Source organism: Phoxinus phoxinus (genome assembly GCF_949152265.1).
Source record: "Phoxinus phoxinus genome assembly, chromosome: 25".
NCBI lineage: Eukaryota > Metazoa > Chordata > Actinopteri > Cypriniformes > Leuciscidae > Phoxinus > Phoxinus phoxinus.
The window spans coordinates 16,262,386-16,280,299 of NC_136900.1; positions in this window are offsets into that span (position 1 = coordinate 16,262,386).

Below are 17,914 nucleotides of genomic sequence, written 5' to 3' on the forward strand. Positions count from 1 at the left end.
CTATGTCAGTGCCGGAGTCTTCTCTCCCAACTTTACTTTTTACAGAGTGTAAATCTATCGGCAAAATTGGAAGCTATAATTTTGTATTGAGAAATTCTTTGAGGATCTTGAAGCAGATAAATAAATTCTATAAATTACCAAAGGTCTCACTCAATACTCCAATATCATGCAATCCTTCATTTGAGCCCTCTCAGATTGATGGTGCTTTTGTAGGATGCGAGGAAAAAAGGTTTATGCTATATAGGAGACCTTTATATAGATGATAAATTTGCATATTTTTCACAACTTAAAAGTAGGTTTGCACTCCCACAGTCTCATTTCTTCCGTTACTTGCAGATTAGAAATGATGTAAAGGAAAATATTCCACAGTTTATAAATAAACCTGAAAACCATATTATTCACAATCTTTTATTTTCTAATCCTAAAACCAGACAATTACAGTTTTTTACGATCGCTATGACAGTTTTTTCAATACATTTAACAAGTTTCCTAAACTCTTAACGCACCAACACACCTAAAACACACAATTGGCAAAACGGTTAATTTCATGCACAAAATCACACACTGTAAACTAAACTCCAAAACTAATTTTCAAAATACAATAATACACTAACACAATACACATGTCTAACAAAACACTGCAAACATGTTTCAAAATCAAATAATTATTCAAAACACTAACACATGTTCTCTTCCAACAGGAACATTTAGTCAATCATAACACAATGACAGAAAGAACAGTAACATCAGCTGAATTACAGAAACTGCATTATGTTATGTGTCAGGTCTGCCCTTATACAATAGACAGTTTATTGTATTGATCATAGATTGTGTTCTGCACTGTAGTTTCTTTTGAAGCCTATCTACATTTTTTGTTTTGTTGGGTTTAGTAAATACATGCATTTTGTTGCAGAAATTCAATACAAAAAATGAATGACCATCTCAGAGTAGCTTTCTGTACAGTTTATGAAAAACAGAATTCCTGCAGTAAAGACTTTATTTGCAAAAAGACATTACCGCAAGACCTCTCCCTTGTCCTGGTCCTTGCCCCACTCCTCTCCCTTGTCCTGGTCCTTGCCCCACTCCTCTCCCTTGTCCTGGTCCTTGCCCCACTCCTCTCCCTTGTCCTGGTCCTTGCCCCACTCCTCTCCCTTGTCCTGGTCCTTGCCCCACTCCTCTCCCTTGTCCTGGTCCTTGCCCCACTCCTCTCCCTTGTCCTGGTCCTTGCCCCACTCCTCTCCCTTGTCCTGGTCCTTGCCCCACTCCTCTCCCTTGTCCTGGTCCTTGCCCCACTCCTCTCCCTTGTCCTGGTACTCGTCTTCCTCTCCCTCGTGTAGGCTTCTTTCTTTCTTTCTTTCTTTCTTTCTTTCTTTCTTTCTTTCTTTCTTTCTTTCTTTCTTTCTTTCTTTCTTTCTTTCTTTCTTTCTTTCTTTCTTTCTTTCTTTCTTTCTTTCTCTCTTTGTGTTGCTCCATATTGTTCCTTTTCCACACAAGATCAGCCTAGAGTCCTCTTTTAGAACATTTGATCATGCGATTGAAAGAACCTCAACACCCGAGTGTGCTTCTGGATGGGAATCAGCTGTAATTTATATATGTGCAAAACTTCAATAAGCTGTTTCTCAGTAGCAATGGAATACAATACAGGGCATATATTTGTGTTTCAATTCACAATATGCACAGCTGTTCACTTTGACTTTAGCCTATAAGTTATGTTTAGAACATGATGTTATCTGTTCTGACATACAGTGTGAAAGCATTTGTAAATTTGGCAGTAAAATTACATTGTTTTGGTATTTGTTGAGCTTGAGTGTAAAAGAAGTTCAAGCATTTTAAATTTGTGTTAACTGTATGCATTTTGTGTCAAAGCAACAAGAAATGTGTTAATTGTATAGCCTACAAAGACTGATGTTGTGCTAACCGTGTTAAGAGTTTAGGAAACTTGTTAAATGTATTGAAAAAACTGTCATAGCAATTGTAAAAAACTGTAGTATCTAGTTTTGTTCTGGCTTTTGCAACATCTATTTGGACCAACCACCTTAAAGCCGTCTGGTCTACTGAACTAAACGATGAAGTGTCTAATGAGATCTGGGAAGAAGGCCTATCGAGAATAAAGAGCTGTTCTGTAAATTCGAGATACAAATTAATCCACTTTAAAGTTATACACCGAATTCACTACTCCAAAACTAGATTAAGCAAAATGTTTCCCTCCATATCTTCTCAATGTGATAGATGCAAGATGGCAGAGTGGACGTTGGCACATTTATTTTGGTTTTGCCCTAATTTATATGATTTCTGGTCTAAGATCTTTGAATTGTTTTCAAGCGCGTACAGAATTAACATTCAGCCTGACCACAATCTGGCTATTTTTGGCTATTCTGATGTAATGGATACTATCCCCCATACTCTTCAGCATGTTCTAACGGTAGGCCTGATTGCGGGGAAAAAAGTAATACTCCTAATGTTTCCGGAGATGGTTAAATGAGATGCTTTATAATATCCAAATGGAACAGTTACATTTTGGGGAGTTCTGCTCAGAAAAAAGATTTGAAGCCACATGGGGACCTCTCTTGGGGCTTTTGGAAGTTTAGCATGTACTTTCCTCTCCTGTGGTGAACTTGCTGTATTATAAAACAATTGTGAATATTGTAATTTTTTTTTTTCCAATAATTATTTTGTATATATTTGCAGACTGAGGCAATCCAGATTTTTTGTTGTTGTTTTTTTGTCTTTGTTGTCCCGACTGTTTTATGTTTTTGTGTTTGTTCATATAACTTCAAAACTGTTAATAAAAATAATATAACAAGAAACAGTATTGAAACAATATCATATTATTAAAATTGTCTCACTGTTTCAAATATTATATTTTAATTAGACACAAAAATATACCCCATACAAAGAGTTACCATGGTTACTAGATTCCACCAAAATGCTTACTGCAGATCACAATAGGTTAATTTGATACCATTGATTTTTATACCATTGTAATTTTTTATAAGGTAGACTAAGCCTAAGGCTAATGTTATAAAATGCATTTAGTCTATTTAGTAGTATTTACAATCTTCTTCTTTTTTAGCATTTAAAACGAATATATGCTTGCACTATATTGACACGAGAACACGAAACTGCCCTGTTTGTCTGAAGTAGACATGAAGATCTGCTTTTGAAACTTCTCTTTTTTCTCTTGCCCTTTGATCATGGATTCTTTTGAACATTCTCCATTCCACAAAAAAAATCTAACTTCACATTAAACATAACACTTCTCTCAAGTCATTTTATTGCAGATTCGTCCACACACTGAACAACAATTTGGCCTGAATCGTTTTTTTTTTAGTTTTCACCCAATATGCTTCTATGATCAAATTAATTTCAATATTTTTAACCATAATATCCCGTGTAGACCTGGATATACCGGAGATAAGCTGTAATTCAGTGTGCATGATTTCTAGTGATTCACTCTCCACGTGTCGTGAACCTTAAATATGGGTGGAATTAGCAATGTGAACACACTGAGAGTCTTTGAATTATCTATAACTTACAATTATATTCAAAGTTATTTAGCTGCAGTAGGGTTTCTTATGTTTGCTTTTGAGGTAGGCTACAGTATGTAACTTTGGGTCCACTGACCAAAACTGCATGCATTTTGCGGAAGGACATCGCTTTGGTTGTGGTTCAGCTCTGCATGACTGTGCGGATGAATATATATTTTTTTAAAGATAAAAAAAATACAAGGCTTATAAGCAGTTTTTTGGAAAGGATCACATTAATAGACAATAACTTTACGTCCTTGAAAATAAATTCAAGCACAGCACGCTATAATAACCCATAATGACGTGATTCTTCACAGTATATAATGCTTTAGAACTCTGTTAGAGACAGCTACAGTAGCTACATATAGCTGTTCAGTAAAATACCGTGTCGCTTTTACAACATTTCAAATCCCTCAGTTCCCGCCATCTCCAAAAAAAATCCAAGCCAATGTTGATTCTTGTCTTATTACCCTGTCGCGTTCTCTTTTTGCCTGCAGACTCTCCTCTGTTCATGTGTGTTGTTGTTGTTTTTTAAACGGGCGATTCCACGGAGGTGTGCGATCTATGTCAACCTTCTCGCTCGTTGTGACAACTAACCTTTGGCAGGCACTCCCACACACATGGCAAAGTAGCTGGAACTTTTCTCCATTTACGGACATGACGAGGCAGAGACACGCAGAGACCCCATGCATGGGCAAGTGAGGCATGTGCCATTTTCTTTCGAAAACCATCTAAAATATTAAACACTTAAATAACAGGCTTAGCATAGGGAATCAGGATAAGACAAAAACACGTGTTGGAATAATAATTGATGATGTAGCCTATTTCATCATTTAAATTTTGTTAATTTAAATTAGTTATTTTTTAACAACAGAGAAAGTTACAGCCTATTGGTTACTCGATACCAAAACATATGAAACCCCACCAAAATAATCATAAAACAGCCCAGATTTGGTCCTCACTCAATAATTCAATCAACACTATCCGAATCAGGCAGCACACAAATGAAGGTTTAGCCTATACCTGTACGTCAGGAACCACTTATTATTTATGAACCAACAATTAAAACTTAGGGCAAGTAGGCTATAACATTTCTCTGCCTTCCAATGGTCAATGAATTGTCTTTCTACTTTACGAGCATGGCATAAAACAAGTTCAAGTTGACTTTTTCTTTAATATTCTGCTTGAGAGTACGCTGCTGAAAGATAAAGGTTAAAAACACCATTATAAACTTAATATATAAGATAAGAAACCATGTCACAGATCAACTTCAAGATTAGTGGCTCAGATGTTCAGAGCAATATTTTCAGTCTACGCAGACAGAATAGTAAATAGAAAAACAATGAAAAGTCCAGTAGGCTAGTGCAGAGAGAAAGTCTCTATAGAGAAAGACAGTGTGTAAATGGTTTGATAAAACATTTATTAGTTAACAGAAGTCATGCACTCCATGTTGAGATTGTTACCCATGCTATATTATGTTTGTTATTTTCTCTGTAAGGTTTAATTGGCTCGCTAGGGCTTTTTATCACACACTGATTCTCTCTAGGGACATTGTATGGGTAGAACGCACTCCATTACAAACTTCAAAAAGGAAGAGGAAAATACAGTGAACGAGGAAAATTTATCTTGACTGATTTTTAGCAAAACTTTGACTCATTTTGGCAGTGTTTGAACCTTGATTAAACTGTGGATAGAAGACAAATAGTAGAATGAGAAAATGCCTTTCTCCAGTGGGCTATCAGTGATATTGGATTAATAATAGATTGCAGGGCCCGGTTTTTCAAAAGGTTTAATCCGGATAAAATTGATCCGGATTTAGTAATCCTTTTTTTTGCGATCCGTGATCACGTAATCCAGTTTACTTTTGAGCCAGTTTTTTAAAGCAACATCGGATTGGATCAATCTGATCCGGATAGGAACTTTTCAGGATCACCAAATCTGGATAACCAGTGCTCAAACAGGATAGGAAATCACAATGTAGAACTATAGATAGGTAAAGAGCAACAAGTAGAATAGCCAGTGTGGGGTCAATATAAGTTTCTTTTTATTTGAAATGAAAACACACAAAAAAAGAAAAAAAAAAAAGAAAACCCCCACCCCATCCTCTTCCAGCTCCGCTCATCTGAGACAACACAAACACTGTACATTGTGGATATTTATAACAAGTTTAAAATATAGATGTATTGAATTAAAAAAAAAGACTTAATGGAGTTCTTAAGAGGTTGCTTTGCATGTCTTAACTACCTGAGAGTGGAACCACAGAAAGCATGCAACACAACCCTTGCCTGTATTGTCCTGCACAACATCGCTACTAAGTGCAATGTCCCTCTCTGTGCTGACAATGTTGCACCTGAGCCCCTTGGAGACCCTAACCAACCTTCCTGCATTCTGCCAGAATGAGCAAACAGGACGTGCAACAAGGGACGCAATAGTTAGACACTATTTCTGATTTGGATTTGTTTTGGATTTCAAAAATCAGTGATTGCCATTCTTTGCATTTTTTTGGTTATTCTGCAATCATTGCATGCATCACTAATAAATATTCTAAAAACAAAAATATTTTCGATTGTGATGAATATATATATTAATTAGTGACAATAAAATGTATTGTTTTTGGTCAATTTTGACAGCTGTTTGGGGGATTATTTTATGAGGCCAAACTCTTTCTACTTTGCTGTAGGCCTATACAGAAAGGCTGAATACGTTAAAGCCTACCTAATCACTGTAGCCTGACTGATGAACAAATAAAATTAAATTATCTTGTAAGATACTGCATGATCCAAATATAGTATTATTTGATACATTTTTAAAGTTTTCATTACATTTTGGGCATGAAATCCACGCTGAATCCACCCTTCTGATGGGATCAGTTTAATCCAGATTTTTTGGATCAAAGTTTTTGGATCCAAATCCTACAAAAAAGTTCTGAAAAACCCAAACTAAAGGTTTGATCCGGATCAAAACCAAGATTGGATTACGTGATCTAATCCGATTATGTAATATGTTTTTTCTTTTGAAAAACCCATTTTCAAGATTTGATCCAATCCGTTATCCAAAATCCTAGTGGATTACTTTTGAAAAACCGGGCCCAGGAGATGATCTTTGATATGCAGTGTGCAACTGTTCTTTGTCTGTGCCTTTGCTCGGTTCAGACTGCCTCCAGTGTTGCTGTTCTAGCGGAGCAGAAAACTTCAGTTATTCATAATTTCCCACTCCTCAGGCTGTCAGCTGCATCTTGTTTGAGTTTCAGCAACACTCTCAGACTGCATTTAATCCGATCTTGTGGTAAAAAGACTGGTATTGAAGACGATTAGACGAATGAAAAATGAATGAAATAGGATGTAGACTGATGTGAACAAGGTGTCTGAGTTTAGCTGCTTAACCCTACTGGTAAGATAATGCGAGAGAAAAAAAAAAGTATCCTCCAATGATGGCCATTCAAAAGTAGCCCTGTATTCTAAATGATAATTTTTAAAAACATATTTTAATTAAAATGGAATAGCTAAATGGCTCTACAAAATTATTAATTATTTCAAAATACAATACATAAAATATACGTTTAAATGCATGACAGAATGCAGCTGGGAAATGGGTGATCCGAAACATGATTGCCTAGACATACTGAAGATAAAATAGAGGATAGAGTCTATACATAGACGAAAATTGTTTATCATGTTTGAACTGGTTTTGTGAATGGCACATTTTGACAAACCAACTTAAAGGAACACGCCGACTTTTTGGGACTTTATCTTATTCACCATATCCCCAGAGTTAGATACAGTAAGTCCATACATACAGTTAGGTCCATATGTATTTGGACACAGGCACAATTTTTCTTTTTTTCAGGTATTTACCAACACATATTCAAGCTATAGTTATTTAATGGATATGGGCTGAAAGTGCACACTCTCAGGTTTAATTTGAGGGTATTTACATCCAAATTGGAGGAAGGGTTTAGGAATTACAGCTCTTGGGAGAGCCACCCCCCCTTTTTCAAGGGACCAAAAGTAATTGGACAATTGAATCAAAAGTGATTTCATGGACAGGTGTGGGCTATTCCTTCGTTATTTATTCATTAATTAAACAGGTAAAAGGTCTGGAGTTGATTCTAAGTGTAGTATTTGCATTTGGAATATATTGCTGTGAACCTACATCATGCGTTCAAAGGAGCTCTCCATGCAAGTAAAACAGGCCATCATTAGGCTTCAAAAACAAAATAAATCCATCCGAGAGATAGCAGGAATATTAGGAGTGGCCAAATCAACAGTTTGGTACATTCTGAGAAAAAAAGAATCCACTGGTGAGCTCAGCAACATAAAAAGGCCTGGACGTCCACGGAAGACAACAGTGGTAGATGATCGCAGGATCCTCTCCATGGTAAAGAAAAACCCATTCACAACATCCAGCCAAGTGAAGGACACTCTCCAGGAGGTAGGCGTGTCATTGTCAAAGTCTACAATCAAGAGAAGACTTCACGAGAACAAATACAGAGGGTTCACCACAAGGTGCAAACCATTCGTAAGCATCAAGAATAGAAAGGCCAGATTAGACTTTGCCAAAAAGCATCTAAAAAAGCCTGACCAGTTCTGGAAAAGCATTCTTTGGACGGATGAAACTAAAATCAACATGTACCAAAATGACGGGAAGAAAAAAGTATGGAGAAAGCTTGGAACAGCTCATGATCCAAAGAATACAACATCTTCTGTTAAACATGGTGGAGGCAGTGTGATGGCATGGGCATGCATGGCTTCCAGTGGCACTGGATCACTGGTGTTTATTGATGATGTAACAGAAGACAGAAGCAGCCGGATGAATTCTGAAGTGTATAGGAATATACTGTCTGCCCAGATTAAGCCAAATGCAGCAAAGTTGGTTGGACGGCGCTTCACAGTACAGATGGACAATGATCCAAAACACACTGCAAAAGCAACCCAGGAGTTTTTTAAGGAAAAGAAGTGGAATATTCTGCAATGGCCGAGTCAATCACCTGATCTCAACCCGATCGAGCATGCATTTCACTTGCTGAAGGTAAAACTAAAGGCAGAAAGACCTACAAACAAACAACAGCTGAAGACAGCTGCAGTTAAGGCCTGGCAAAGCATCACAAAGCAGGAAACCCAGTCTTTGGTGATGTCCATGAGTTCCAGACTTCAGGCAGTCATTGCCTGCAAAGGATTCTCAACAAAATATTAAAAATGAACATTTTATTTATGATTATATTAATTTGTCCAATTACATTTGAGCCCCTGAAAATAGGGGTACTGTGTATAAAAATGGTTGCAGTTCTTAAAATGTTTACTTGATATTTTTGTTCAACCCCTTTAATTAAAGCTGAAAGTCTGCACTTCAAATTCATATTGATTGTTTCATTTTAATTTTATTCTGGTGGTATACAGAACCAAAAGTATGAAAATTGTGCCTGTGTCCAAATATATATGGACCTAACTGTACACTTTTCATCTCCGTGCGTGCCGTAACTCTGTTTGACGCACCCACCGCTAGCCTAGCTTAGCACAAAGACTGGAGGTAAACAGCTCCAGCTAGCATACTGCTCCCAATAAGTGACAAAATCATAGACGGTATATAAACTGGACACAGCGACCCCATAGGTTTCAACGGAGAAAAATGAAGTCAATTAGAAGCACTCACTTCCTGATGGCCGGGCGAACTGCGCAGGCTCAAACTGAGCTTGACGACGTAGATGTGACGTGAGCAACCTGTCTGACAGCTGTAGGTCTTCTAGTAGCTGTGCCGAGAGGAATCGGAATCATTCCCTTCCGAATCTCGCAGAGAGACGGAGAGCGTGAGTATTAGCTGTCCATGAGCTAGCAGCAGGAGCAACTTTATCACTCTCTATGGGCTTCTCCCTTGACTTTATGCCTCCACGTCCCCCCGATTGCATGCGAGCTTCTCTGCCAGTCTATACGGTAATTTCTCGACGTGTGCGACAGAGTCGCGTGGTTATGACGCAATCGTTAGCCTATTTTTACAAAAACTGCTTCTACGGGGCCATAACGTAAGATACAAGATAATGGAGCTTTTTATACATTTTCGTGTTTCTTTAGAAATAAACAATGGACAAATGGAGTCTTTAAACGCCTCAGATGTAAAGTTATTCGCTGTCAAAGTGACGCCAAAATTAATGGGAGTCAATGGAATGCTAACAGCAGGTGGGGGTCCGCTAGCCAATGGCGGCGCCCGGGGATGCTTCAGTTTCCGGGGGATAGATTACCCCCTTGGACAAAATAGACACAGCCATCTTTTAACCGTATACTTGGGCGGAGTGATTAGCGCAACACTCTAAGCGAACTCTGTGCTCCTCACCACGGGGCTTCTCGGGTGCTGCTAGCAAATCACTCCGCAGAAGTAGCAGTGCTTCGCCTTCTGAGAATATAGTTCCCAGTATGTATGGTTAGAAGATGGCTTTGTCTCATGTGACCTTGTTATTTGTACACGCTGTGACTTTACAAATCACAACATGTAAATAGGAAAATGTTGGTGTTATTTTGTCACATATTGGGAGCAGTATGCTAGCTGAAGCCGTTTACCTCCAGTCTTTGTGCTAAGCTAGGCTTGCGGTGGGTGCGTCAGACAGAGTTACGGCACGCACGGAGATGAGATATGTATGGACTTATCTAACTCTGGGGGATATGGTGAAGCTAAAGTCCCAAAAAATCGGCGTGTTCCTTTAAAGAGCTTGCCTGAGCACAAGCAAGCAGGAGATGAAAGTGGTTGTACGGAAAACCCTTATGGACGTGCTAGCTCCGGACATGCGTAATTTATTTAAAATCATCCACATTAGAATGAAGGTAAAAACAAATGCTCATACTGTATGTTTCAAATCTGTGTGACAACTTTTTTCTGTGTACATAAATATGCATAGCCTATTAAACTGCTAGTGAATGAAGCCAAATGTTTTGCTCATGACTGAGATAATACCATAATAACATCAGTTCATTATAATTAAAATCAAGTAACCATGAAATAAAATGGAGAGTTCTCATTTTCTATGAAAAATTGCAAGACAATCGCATCTTCATACCGACATTAAACAAACTCAAACGAATTTAGACATGACATAAAATCAGTAGTTAGAAAAGATGCATACTCACTCCTAAATGAATATGAATAACACAATCCTGTGTCACTTCCGCTAACAATAATAATTTGAATAAATTTAATTTTGAGAAATTTTGGAGGCCTAGTCCACCCCAGCACCCTATAAATCCAACGCTGAATGGCCAACCCTGAATGGCCTGAACTTCATGTTCCCCACACACAGGCTCATAAGTTCTTGTTAAACCTCACCTTTGGAGGTGAGATCGTTCAGCTATAAAATGAGCGCAGGAAGTCATGACCCATTTCCTCCAAATCCCATAAAGAGGTTGACAATAGGAGACATGCTTAAAGAAAAGCTGCTGTTCTCTGTCCAGGCCTAAGATGATTAATAGGCGGCAATCTCTTGCATTGTCTGAAAGAGAATTGTTGTATATTGCTTTCCAGGATCCTCTCACTGTGAGCAAGTCCTTATATATGAGTGTGTCTCAGTATGAAGGTCCTGGGGGATTTTGCTTTGTACAGAGATGACAAATGACCCTGTAGCCAGTTCCCACTTTCCTTGCTGCCCTCAGGCAAACGGTTTGATTTTTCTGCTCAGAGTTATGCAATGTTTGTTTATTTCCAGATGAATAAAACTGTCTGAAAATACTGTGCCGTGCATCATTTTAATTAATACTGTTTGTATCATGTATTTTTGAATAGTCATGCACAGTTTGAGAGTAGGCCTATGCCTACACAATAAAACAATCAAGGTTAAATAAATCTGAACTTTCACAGAGTTAGTGTATATGTAAATATGCTATGTCTAAACATTACGTTCTAGATAGACACATTTAAAAATGTTTGTAACTTCTGGGAAACTGGATCAAAAATATTGGTGACTCATCCTGCACTACACAATATTTTGTCCAATCAAATGCTATAAAATGTGAATGCTCCCACCGACCCCCACCCGCGGTAATGTATCTACAGGCTATTGGCCATTTAAAGAAAGAAAGAAAGAAAGAAAGAAAGAAAGAAAGAAAGAAAGAAAGAAAGAAAGAAAGAAAGAAAGAAAGAAAGAAAGAAAGAAAGAGCAATTTGATATGCCATGGCCAATTTTCCTGTTTCAAAAAGAAAGGGCAGAAAACGATAAAACCTGTAGCACGTTTTTTATGCTCAATTCGTACAGTAGTATTTTAATAGATTCAAAAGATCAACTGTTAAAGGTAACACGAATAGTACTGAACCTGAACCTTTGTATATTGCGTTCAATAATTGCGCACTGATGCAGAAATAATCAAAAACTGCTCTTTTATTTATAGCAGATCAGAGTCGACATGACCACTCTAAACACTGACTGCTTTATCTCGGCTTCCTTTCACAGTTGAGAAGTCTGGGAAATTGAAATAACCACCTTTGAGTCACATCAATACAAGTAATATAACATTTCTGCCTCATAAAACATATTTCTTGATAAGGAAAACAACATGAGGGCAAGTAAATGTTTACTCAACCTAATGTTGTTTCAAACATGTATGACTTTCTTCCGTGGAACACAGAAGGTAGTGCAATACTTTTTTGTGCCATCTTTAATTAATTTTTTGACTTCCTCCCCTAATACGGTTCCTGCATAAAGCAGTCAAGGATCCTCTCGCAGCATCTCTTAAATCATGTGCCGAGTAAATGACAGAAAATGATTACATTTCTTGCCAGGCGTGGCACTGCATTTTCACCCTGCTCTAAAATACTAATCATAGTGACTCAATGATGGACGGTTTTGTCTAGGCTAGCAGTTTCATAAACCATAGTTCCTTCAATGATCAATAAATAATTATTTATAGCGATGTGGGAAAATACATTCACGGCAAACTGTGTATAGTTATGTTGCTTCCTGATGATCCAATAGAAGTATCTCGTGCCAGAGAGGGTTTGCAGACAGTTTTTCTCCTAACTGTTAGCAGTATGCACCTTGCCGTGGCAGACACTCTGTTATTTCAGACAAACACACCATCATTTGTTTGGCCTGCATTCTCAAGATTGGTTCCTGCCTCTCAGTGGAGACAAATTATTGTGTTCTTTTTTCTGACAAGCAGTCAATACTTCATTTTGTTACATCTCAGCTCGTTTTAGACGCACAAGGTTTGTTGGGTAAAAATCTGCAGTGGACCTAATTCAGCTAGTCTTTTCACCATTTAAAAAAAACAGTTGTTGTTAAAGTCTAAAAATAACTTAGCACAAGATAAACATTGCCAAATAAAGATTAGAAGTGAAATTCATACAGAACTCTTGCAGCATGTTGAATGAAGTTTGACAAAGAGAGTCTGTGTGGTTGATGTCGTCCAGTGTTGCACTTTCTCCTCAGCATAAAGGTTAAGAATTCCATGTTTTCCATGTTGGTATAATTCGTTTCTGGAGTAAATATATAGGCTATAATCTGTGTGTTTACATAGTTTTATTTTTTTTTAAATGGCGGGTGCGGGCGTTTCGCGTGCGTTCGGCCAATCCGCACACGTCACGATAGTTTATAGTGCTGGTTTAGACCCTATCTGAACTGAAGTGGGAGCTAAATTCGTAAAAGAGTTATATAAATAAAATCGTTCCTAGTTCCTGCGGTGCGAACGCGAACGCGCCGACATCCGGATACTTTCGGCATAGTTCTAGGTAGGAACTAAAGGTTTTTCGCTCCGGTGCGAAAGCCCCTATGATGCTAACTGCCGATTGGTTTACAAAGTAACATCATTTACCTGCACCACTCTTTGGTAAGTGTTTCCATCATAGTTTATGCACTTGTCTTCTTATCGGCTAAAACATTTATCAGCGTTAATTGACCTTCGTTTTTAATCCACAAATAGCCTATGCGTATCATGGCGTTTCCAGCAGTTGGATCTTATAGCCACAAGAGCGGATCCTGACCCCATGTGCCATCAGGTTGCGATTACAAAACTCAAAAGTCCCATGCTGAGGCAAGTTAATAGATTTCGAGGAGTTTCATTTCGAGGAAATTCAATCTACATCGCTCTGTATCCAAAAATCTGCCAAATGCTTAAATGTAAACGATGACAGTAAACCTCCATCCACACACAAAACACAGTAAGCCTCTTTTTAAGCCACTACATCAACACCTCTCATAATGGGAGTGGGGTAACGGATTCCGACATCTGTTTTTTTGCCGTCGGATTCTTTCCCCCCTGTATTTCTTACACAAGAGGATCTTCTAATATCTATCAAAGTGCAATGAATTAATAGGCCCCCACAGCCTAGTGGTCAGTGCACTGACTTCAAGAGCAGATGATATTAGGTGACTAAAGTTCAAGTCCTGGCTTGTGGTCTTTTTTTAATCCCATATTTTCCTATCATAATAAAAGTCAAAAACTCCTAAATATATTTATTTAGACTGATCCCAGGTAAGCTTCATCCCCACACAAAATAAAATAAGCATTTTTTAGGCCACTACATCAACACATCTCATAATGGGAGTTGGGGAATGGATTCCGACAGATGTTTTGTTTTATAGGGGGAACAGAATCCGACGGCAAAAAAACAGCCGTCGGAATCCGTTACCCCTGTATTTTTACCTCAAGGAGGATCTTCTAATATCTATCAAAAAGCTGTTAATTCTTAGTCCCCCATATCCTAGTGGTCAATTCACTGACATGTAAAGCTGGTGATTTTTAGGTGAAACAAGTTCAAGTCCCAGCTCGTGGACTTTTTTTAATCCCATATTTTCCTATCATAATATAAGTCAAAAACTCCTAAATATATTTCTTTAGACTGATCCCAGGTAAGCTTCATCCCCACACAAAATAAAAAAAGCATTTTTTAGGCCACTACATCAACACCTCTAATAATGGGAGTGGGGGAACGGATTCCGACAGATGTTTTTTTTTATAGGGGGAACAGAATCCGACGGCAAAAAAACAGCCGTCGAGATCCGTTCCCCCTGTATGTTTACCACAAGGAGGATCTTCTAATATCTATTAAAAAGTTGCTAATTATCAGTTCCCCATAGCCTAGTGGTCAATTCACTGACATATAAAGCTGGTGATTTTTAGGTGAAACAAGTTCAAGTCCCGGCTCGTGGACTTTTTTTAATCCCATATTTTCCTATCATAATAAAAGTCAAAAACTTTTAAATATATTTCTATAGACTGGTACCAGGTTAGCTCCATCCCCACACAAAATAAAATTTGTATTTTTAAATGCTACTACATCAACACATCTCATAATGGGAGTTGGGGATAGGATTCCGACAGATGTTTTTTTTTTATAGGGGGAACAGAATCCGACGGCAAAAAAACAGCCGTCGGAATCCGTTCCCCCTGTATTTTTACCTCAAGGAAGATCTTCTAATATCTATCAAAAAGCTGTTCATTCTTAGTCCCCCATAACCTAGTGTTCAATTCACTGACATGTAAAGCTGGTGATTTTTAGGTGAAACAAGTTCCAGTCCCGGGCTCGTGGACTTTTTTTAATCCCATATTTTCCTATCATAATAAAAGTCAAAAACTTTTAAATATATTTCTATAGACTGGTACCAGGTTAGCTCCATCCCCACACAAAATAAAATTTGTATTTTTAAATGCTACTACATCAACACATCTCATAATGGGAGTTGGGGATAGGATTCCGACAGATGTTTTTTTTTTATAGGGGGAACAGAATCCGACGGCAAAAAAACAGCCGTCGGAATCCGTTCCCCCTGTATTTTTACCTCAAGGAAGATCTTCTAATATCTATCAAAAAGCTGTTCATTCTTAGTCCCCCATAACCTAGTGGTCAATTCACTGACATGTAAAGCTGGTGATTTTTAGGTGAAACAAGTTCCAGTCCCGGGCTCGTGGACTTTTTTTAATCCCATATTTTCCTATCATAATAAAAGTCAAAAACTCCTGAATATATTTCTTTAGACTGATCCCAGGTAAGCTTCATCCCCACACAAAATAAAAAAAGCATTTTTTAGGCCACTACATCAACACCTCTAATAATGGGAGTGGGGGAACGGATTCCAACAGATGTTTTTTTTTATAGGGGGAACAGAATCCGACGGCAAAAAAACAGCCGTCGAGATCCTTTCCCCCTGTATTCAAGTCCCGAGCCGGGACTTGAACTTGTTTCACCTAAAAATCACCAGTTTTACATGTCAGTGAATTGACCACTAGTCCCCCATAGCCTAGTGGTCAATTCACTGACATGTAAAACTGGTGATTTTTAGGTGAAACAAGTTCAAGTCCCGGCTCGTGGACTTTTTTTAATCCCATATTTTCCTATCATAATATAAGTCAAAAACTCCTAAATATATTTCTTTAGACTGATCCCAGGTAAGCTTCATCCCCACACAAAATAAAAAAAGCATTTTTTAGGCCACTACATCAACACCTCTAATAATGGGAGTGGGGGAACGGATTCCGACAGATGTTTTTTTTTATAGGGGGAACAGAATCCGACGGCAAAAAAACAGCCGTCGAGATCTGTTCCCCCTGTATGTTTACTACAAGGAGGATCTTCTAATATCTATCAAAAAGCTGCTAATTATCAGTTCCCCATAGCCTAGTGGTCAATTCACTAACATATAAAGCTGGGTATATTTAGGTGAAACAAGTTCAAGTCCCGGCTCGTGGACTTTTTTTAATCCCATATTTTCCTATCATAATAAAAGTCAAAAACTCCTAAATATATTTCTATAGACTGGTACCAGGTTAGCTCCATCCCCACACAAAATAAAATATGTATTTTTAAACGCCACTACATCAACACATCTCATAATGGGAGTTGGGGAATGGATTCCGACAGATGTTTATTTTTATAGGGGGAACAGAATCCGACGGCAAAAAAACAGCCGTCGAAATCCGTTCCCCCTGTATTTTTTACACAAGGAGGATCTTCTAATATCTATCAAACTGCATCTAATTCGTAGTCCCCCATAGCCTAGTGGTCAATTCACTGACATGTAAAGCTGGTGATTTTTAGGTGAAACAAGTTCAAGTCCCGGCTCGTGGACTTTTTTTAATCCCATATTTTCCTATCATAATATAAGTCAAAAACTCCTAAATATATTTCTTTAGACTGATCCCAGGTAAGCTTCATCCCCACACAAAATAAAAAAATCATTTTTTAGGCCACTACATCAACACCTCTAATAATGGGAGTGGGGGAACGGATTCCAACAGTTTTTTTTTTTTATAGGGGGAACAGAATCCGACGGCAAAAAAACAGCCGTCGAGATCCGTTCCCCCTGTATTTTTACCACAAGGAGGATCTTCTAATATCTATCAAAAAGCTGTTAATTCTTAGTCCCCCATAGCCTAGTGGTCAATTCACTGACATATAAAGCTGGTGATTTTTAGGTGAAACAAGTTCAAGTCCCGGCTCGTGGACTTTTTTTAATCCCATATTTTCCTATCATAATATAAGTCAAAAACTCCTAAATATATTTCTTTAGACTGATCCCAGGTAAGCTTCATCCCCACACAAAATAAAAAAAGCATTTTTTAGGCCACTACATCAACACCTCTAATAATGGGAGTGGGGGAACGGATTCCGACAGATGTTTTTTTTTATAGGGGGAACAGAATCCGACGGCAAAAAAACAGCCGTCGAGATCCGTTCCCCCTGTATGTTTACCACAAGGAGGATCTTCTAATATCTATCAAAAAGCTGCTAATTATCAGTTCCCCATAGCCTAGTGGTCAATTCACTGACTCATAAAGCTGGGGATTTTTAGGTGAAACAAGTTCAAGTCCCGGCTCGTGGACTTTTTTTAATCCCATATTTTCCTAGCATAATAAAATTCAAAAACTCCTAAATATATTTCTATAGACTGGTACCAGGTTAGCTCCATTCCCACACAAAATAAAATATGGATTTTTAAACGCCACTACATCAACACATCTCATAATGGGAGTTGGGGAATGGATTCCGACAGATGTTTTTTTTTATAGGGGGAACAGAATCCGACGGCAAAAAAACAGCCGTCGAGATCCGTTCCCCCTGTATGTTTACCACAAGGAGGATCTTCTAATATCTATCAAAAAGCTGCTAAATATCAGTTCCCCATAGCCTAGTGGTCAATTCACTGACATATAAAGCTGGGGATTTTTAGGTGAAACAAGTTCAAGTCCCGGCTCGTGGACTTTTTTTAATCCCATATTTTCCTATCATAATATAAGTCAAAAACTCCTAAATATATTTCTTTAGACTGATCCCAGGTAAGCTTCATCCCCACACAAAATAAAAAAAGCATTTTTTAGGCCACTACATCAACACCTCTAATAATGGGAGTGGGGGAACGGATTCTGACAGATGTTTTATTTTTATAGGAGGAACAGAATCCGACGGCAAAAAAACAG